At 46.8% G+C, this 7,387-nt stretch overlaps 1 protein-coding gene across 1 annotated transcript in view; it reads left to right on the top strand.

The window, feature by feature from the left end:
- The first annotated feature begins 4,427 nt into the window (after positions 1 to 4,427).
- LOC147729335 (embryonic protein UVS.2-like) overlaps positions 4,428 to 7,387 on the top strand; it is a 222,306-nt gene continuing 219,346 nt past the window's right edge. Inside the window, exon 1 of the mRNA XM_086959621.1 lies at positions 4,428 to 4,496. The gene's annotated coding sequence lies outside the window, so the exon portion shown is untranslated. The remainder of the gene's footprint in view (positions 4,497 to 7,387) is intronic.

Genomic DNA, 7,387 nt, shown 5'->3' with positions numbered 1-7,387 from the left:
TCTGCTAAAGAACTTTTCAGAATTTTCAAAGAACTTAGTAAACCAATTAGCATGTCCCAAAGTATAGTCCCTTCAGTAGAGGCTTGCGACAGAAAAAGCGAATTCTTTACAGATAAAATAAAGAAGATCTATACCACCTTTAACTCCTCCATAAAAGCTAATACAATAAATTGAGTTTTTTTAACTCCTCACCCACAAGCCACATCAGTTATGGGCAATTTTACACCCTTCACAGATAACGAGATTTTGAAGGTAATGAGCGAAGTGAAATCTGGATCCCCGTTAGACCTTTGCCCTCATTTCATTTTTGCGCAGATTGCCCCTCCTCTCGGTCCATTGATAACTCAGCTTTTTAATAATTCCTTAAAAACTGTAATTTTTCCCGATATATGGAAACATGCCTCAGTAGTTCCCCTTTTAAATAAAGCGGGAACGGATGTCCTCAATCCTGAAAACTATCGTCCCATATCCCAACTCCCCTACCTTTCCAAGGTCTTGAAGAAGTTGGTAAATAGGCAATTGTCAGAGTTTTTGGAAACAAATAATCTTCTTGATCCATATCAGACAGGATTTAGAGCAAACAACAGTACAGAGGCAACGCTGCTGGCTGTGTCGGACAATATTAGACTATGCACTGATCTAGGAGGGGCAGTTGCTCTGATATTGTTGGACCTGTCGGCAGCGCTCGACACGGTCTCTCATGACAGTCTGATGGAAATTCTCTATGAAAAAGGAATTTATTCTAATGAATTGAGCTGGTTACGTTCATTTTTAATTAACCGGACACAATCAGCACTTCTCAATCCATTTCAATCCAAACCTAGCCCCATCAGATGTGGTGTCCCGCAGGGAGCCTCACTAAGCCCCACCCTATTTATTGTCTATATTTCATCACTGGCTAAAATTGGTATGAAGTGGGGCATTGGTATTTCCTCCTATGCGGATGACATGCAACTGATGGTGGCCCTGAATGAAAAACCAGAGATTGCTAAATCAAAACTGCACAATTGCCTTACAGAAATGACCAATGGATGCACATATACTGTAATTGTAATTGTAATTGTAATTTATATAGCGCATTATCACCAACGGTCTCTAAGAGCTAGCTTTGGGAAACCGTCCTGGTTTTTCCCTGTGAGATAACTCATACTGGGCACCCCCAAGGTGAAAGCCAGATATCCCGCCGCGGGGGGCCATTGTGGAGATTAAGCAAGCTATTGCCCAGAGTTGCAGAGTGTGAACCCGTGATTCGAGCAGGCACTGAAGCGTGAATTATCGAGTCCGTGGGCATTTTTGGCTCAAGACCCTGCCGCCCCGGTAATTGAACCCTGGTCCCGGGTCTGACCTCTGCTTCATGGTCTGCCTCTTCTATCCATTGAGCCACACTGCTTAAAGTTGAATGCAGGAAAATCCGAAATCTTATTGTTCGGTGGAGCCAAACTAGTGTGGGACGCTACCTGGTGGCCACACACTCTTTGGTAATGCGCCAATTCCAAAAGAACATGCTAAAAATCTGGGCATCACTATTGATGACCCCCTGACTATGAAGGAACATGTGCGGTCCCTTTGTGGCAAAGGTTTTGCTATCCTGAAATTTCTGGCCAGACTTTTTTCCTGGATACCATTGGACTGCAGAAGATCTGTCACGCAAGCCCTGCTGGTTAGTCTGTTGGACTATGGGAATGCGCTATTTGCAGGCATGAATGAGCACCTATTTACATGATAACAGGTGCTGCAGAACGCTGCTGCTAAACTTGTCTGCAATAAGGGTAAGCTCGATTCTGCCTCAATGTGCTTGAAGAAACTGCATTGGTTGCCTGTGCGCCAAAGAGCAGCATTTAAACTACTTAGTTACACTCATAAGGCTTTGCACAGAACAGGCCCTAGAATACTTCAGGAAAAAATTGAGTTCTATTTTCCCACAAGGAGTTTGCAGTCACTTCAATTAGCCTTAGCCAGAACAAGGCAAATTAAGAAAGTGAGGACAGGAGGACGATCACTCTCCAATTTAGCAGCTAAGAAGTGGAATGAGCTACCTCAGGACCTACGACTTACCTTTAATTACATCCTGTTCCTAAAAAAATTAAAAACACATCTATTCCTTAAATATTAAGATATAGTCTTGCAGACTTACCAGGACATTTGCTTTAGCGCCTTGATATCCCTCGGGATGAGTGTAGCGCTGTACAAATAAATAAATAAAAACTTTAAAAAATCACGAGGATCAGCACGGCAAACCAATCCTTAAACTGACCTTTGTGTGTGCTGTGCCCTCTGATTGGAGCACACCTTTGAGCACTGCTGTTGTGCCTGAATTCCGGGTTTTCAATGGACTGTGGAATGGGATGGGTATTTGAGGATGTGGTGGCCTTTGGGGTGGTTGTGCTGAGGTGCTGGTGGTCACTGCATCTCTTCCCCTACTGAATGAACAAAAGGAAAACTCACCTTAACTTGTGGTTGAATTTTCATTTCACTGGCGAAGAGTGGGAGTCAAGACCTGCGGTGTTCTCATTCTGTTGCAACCGCTAGCCTGCCACTGCATTCTGCTGGGCCTGTGTGTTCCTGTGTACTTCATCTACAGCGACATGTGGAATGCAGTCCTGTCAAGTATCACACATCAGGCGTGACGCTAATGCATTTCAGTGTGGTGTTCCCGCATCACCGCACTGAAATGCATTGTCACGCATTTGGCCACTGACGGGGCACTCTGGTACAGGGCTGAAACTGCGCCTTTGACACCCGGCCTCAGACTAGTATCACAAGATCGTGCTTACCTGCTCTGTCAGTGCTGTCCTACAATGTAACACACTCTGCCTCCGGCTGCTGCCTGGAGACCCCGGGGCCTGCCAAGCAGAGTCGTTGCCGCGTTACAGCTCTCAGAAACAGTGGCGCCGTGACCTCACGTCCGTCCTGAAAGGAAGGTAATTCGGAGATGCCGCGCTGCGGGCTGGGGTCGGTCTCGGAATCGACGACTGGAGTGGTGCTCCGTTAGTGTCGTACTGCGACGATTCTTTGCAGCTTCAGTGATGCAGCATGCCGCGCGAGTTTGGACCTCACCCGGCTGACCAGACGGACTGCGTGCCTGTGCTGCATTTGGCTCTCATGCCAGCCGCATTAATCCCTGGACCGGACCGCTACCGAAGAAGTCGCCACAGCTGGCTTATACATGCCGTGACTGTCACTCATTTACAGGTATTTACCATTCTTATAGGATAATATTTTTTATTAAATTCCGTCGCGACACTGGCTGCTGAGCCTGTTAACTACAGCTCTGCCTGCTCACTGACTGCGGCTGGACGCTGCACGCTACAGGCCGGTAGCTGGGCTGCATTTGTACCAGATGAGTAGCATTAGTCTCCACTCATTAAAGGGGTCCAACTGACGACCAGTCGATTCACACAGTGGAGTAATGGTTAATCGGTTAATCTGCAAGCGGGAGAGGTGAGTGGGGGTGGAGCGGAGGGGGGAGGAAACAGCCAGTGCAGAAATTAAAAGCTTCTCTGCGGGCAGGAGGTACAAAGCCAAGAAAACCACCAGCAGGCCTGTCCAGGCCAGCGCTTCAGACCCCTATCACCACACTGTGACTGCAGCGTTGTGGCCCCCTACCGAGCCTGGGCAAAACCACTTTCTATCTCAGCCTGGCTGCAATCACTGGGAAGGACTTATATGGCCACAGTTGCAAGTGAGTCCAGCACAGCTACACTCAGCCTAGCTGCAGTAACTCGGGCAGCACATCTGTCATCATATCCGTTATGTTTACCCCTGAAACTTCTCTCGCACACAGCACCTGGGACTCCCCTGATGGGTCGGGAGGGTGCTTTGTTTAAATAACATGAGGTAAAAACCAACTGGTAGTGGAGCTGAATTCTTTGTGTGCCCAGGCGTTTTCATGCAACCATACAACTGTCAAGAGAACTCTGGTGAATGGTAGAGTGCTGGGGATAGATCATCTCGTGTTGAGTGACAGTCTGCACAAAAGAACATGAACCATGCATATTTGCAAACTTACTCTATTTTATGAGGATTAGCTGCGAGTTGCTATTTTTTACTATGTTGGTGTCCTTCCATTTCTGGTACTTTAAAGCAGTTTTAACATTTTCTTAGTTTCTTGTTGCTCAAATGGGTGTAATTTCTGATATTGATATGTTTCCCTTGTTGTCATTGTTTGATTTTGCTCCCGAGAAAGTGTCACTCATAGTCATTGAATGTCACTCATATTTATAGTGAAATTATGAAAATGTCACACATAAGTAATCTGAAACCTTGACAGCTATGGGCATGCAATTTTTGTTAGTTCTATTCCTGCAACAGTTCTCTCATGTCAGGTAACTGGTTCTATTGTACAGCGCTCTGACACCTTCGGGTAAAGTCCGCGCTGTATAAAAATGCATTAAATAAAAAAATGAAATAGGCCTGGCCCTGCCCGGCTGTACGTCACTGCCGCTGTACACAGACGGCTCTGCCGAGGCGCAGGGAAGAAGCTGCCTCTCCAGCAGGTACTGCGGCGTGGCCGAGGGGAGGGGAGGGGACTGGGGTACCGACACCCTCTGCCCTTACCAGCCATAGATGGGGAGGAAATTACCAAGACGGAGGCCCGCTGCAGGAAGGTGAGCCGTGGCCGGCGGCGTCCGGAGCAGGCCTGGGGTGGGGGGGCAGGGGGCAACTGACCGATGTCGGGGGTTGGGGAGGGAGGGTTCCTGCTGCAAGAACCCCGGAGTGCCACTCTTCTGGAGAAACCCAAACGAGAAGGCGAGTCACAGTAGTGATTCTCTACATTTTTGCGATGAGCACATGTATTCTGGGGTTTCTAGACATGTAACACCGGCCTGGGGTCGAGCCTCCCACTGGGTACAAGAAGCACCGCCAGAGACCCTGCAACGGAGGAACCAGCGCCCTTCATCTTTCCTCCGTTAACCCCGCGGCGCCCCTCCGTCGCTCCCTCCATTGTCTCGGGATCAGCCGCGCCCTGAGGTCTCCGGGCGGCTCCATCACAAACAGGATCTCCTGGGTGACGTCACGTTACACCTGCGCCACCGCCCCCCCCCCCCCCCGGGCTGGCAGCCGAAGGGGAGAACAGAACACCGAACGGAACACTAAATAGAAATCTACCGTTGCAGAGAACAATTAACACCTCAGAGACATTTTAATATGTGTCAGTAATTTATAAAAAACATATTTAGTTTAAAATGTAATACAACCCAGCACACACATTGTTACTCCTACAAGTGGGGCTTTAACATTGTTTACAAGGTTTTTCAATATACTCTATCGCTCTTAAGGTTACTTGCTTTGGCCTCGGCTCCCTCTCAAGATGTCCGCCAGTACGCAAAGATCGTACCCTCCCAGAGTTAGAGACCAGTCAATGCCCAAAGCGGCCCAAGCAGAAGCCCAAACTTAACCCAACTCAGAGCAGTATCCACCCGAAAACCAGCCCCGAGATAAAACGCTCACATTTTACTATATAGCCTTCATTAAGCATTATAAATTGTGTTCTACAGTTTATTTCATAAACATATAGTAGGAGCAGTGCTTTAAATGGGAAAAAATAAGTGCAGGTACTCAATAAAATAAGCTAGAGGTGTGGCAAGTGGGCGGAGCTAGGGGCGGGGCTAAGGGCAAGATTTGATGGTGCATAAGGCTTCTGTACCAGTTGCAGCACATATCATAACACATAAAATGCGTTTATGTAAACGAAACAGGTTAACTCATTACACAAAACGAAAACCAAACAGGAGATGTGAAAATGTCCTTGTTTTGTAACATTTGTTATTCCTTAATGCCCTACTGTTATTTATTGTTGTTTGGCATAATAATAATTCTCAAGCTCGCACACAGATAGAAACAAGCAGACGTACACAAAAGTATTCCACACATTCCCTTTAATATATCTCCTGAGAGTGTCCTGATACTCTCCCTCTTTCTTACTCAAAAGCAGGCACCCACAAGCAGGCAAGCACACAGACATCAGCAAACACACACTTAAGTCCATTATTGATTTCAGAACTCAGCAAATAAGTTCGAGCTATATAAAACTCTCCCCAAAAAAATCTGTCATTTTTACCTGAAAAAGCGGCAAATCCTAACTTCACCTATCAACTCACTTTACATTCCTCCCTCCCTCGCCCTTCTATGTTCCTCTCGTCTTTTCCCCAACCAAATGCATCAACAGTTGTCATGGGAGCTAATTCGCAGGAGTGTTCCAACATTCCCTGCTGTGCATTGCCCTATGGACAGAGCTGAATTCACACCCATTGTACCAGCACCCTGCTGCCCAGTCCTTGTTATCTTGTAAATGCTAAATGCAGCAATTAGTGTTTGTGGTGGGGGGTGTGGGGGGCACACAAAGGGAAGCAGCTCCTGTGCTAAATATAAAGATTAAAAGAAAAACGTTTTTGGTCGAGGATTGGATTGCGCTGCCACATGTTTTAGTAGGGCCAGTGCAATACACTAAATGGGACTGACTGGGTGAATGTCTGGCAGTCCCAGCCCATTTCATTCACCTAATGGGGAGGGGGCGGGAGAAATCGCTTTCAGTGGAATGGTCATTGCGCATCTGATGAACAGTGCAGGGTCTGTCTAGACCCTGCACTGTTAATCACAGCGTGATGTAAGCCGTCTCAACACCCTGCAGTCTTTGGACATTCAAGGAGGCGCTGCTGGAATATTCAGCAGCGACTGCCCTGAGCTTGAGGAAATGCCTAACCTGCGCCTGCCGTGCCGATGATCAGGGTACCGGTACTCTTCCCTGGCTGCAGAGAAGTGCCGGTACTGATGGCAAGAAAATTCGGAAGTGCCGGTACTCAGTACCGGTGAGTACCGGCCCATTTAAAGCACTGAGTCGGAGCAGGATCACTTGGAAACAATTGGCTCCTGCAATCATAAATACATTCTATTCTGGCATGGCAGCAGCTGGGCCCGAGTCTTGCTGCACTGCAATAAAGTTGCCGGCAGCGCAGCTATCTTGGCCCCCAGGCCAGCACATGAAAACGTAATTGTTTTACTAGTACTGCAATCTACGGTTGCTCATCATAAAGTGCTTGTTTGTTGTGTGTGAAAATGCTTGTTAACCTATGAGTCCAGATTGTTTATTTTTCTGCTGTGTTTCTTTCTGCGTTAATTGGCCCCTTAGTTGCAGTTTCCACCGTTTTTTCCCCCTTTATCCTGCTGATTTTTCTTTTCATTTAGTCTGTTTTCTGTAACACTTGTAATGCTTACTCTTTTGTTGTGCGTTTTGTCACTTCATCACTCAACTTGTATGTTATTTTACTACTGTTTTTCTTGCCAAATTTACTTTTATTTATTATTTTTCATCCAGTTTATTATGTTTTCTGCCGTTTAGTCTGTTATTTCACTCCTCTGCTGCTAGCTAATTTGACTATTTTTCTCC

The sequence above is a fragment of the Lissotriton vulgaris genome, chromosome 2_2 (genome assembly GCF_964263255.1).
Source record: "Lissotriton vulgaris chromosome 2_2, aLisVul1.2, whole genome shotgun sequence".
NCBI classification, from domain to species: domain Eukaryota; kingdom Metazoa; phylum Chordata; class Amphibia; order Caudata; family Salamandridae; genus Lissotriton; species Lissotriton vulgaris.
This window is presented reverse-complemented; position numbering and strand designations above follow the sequence as displayed.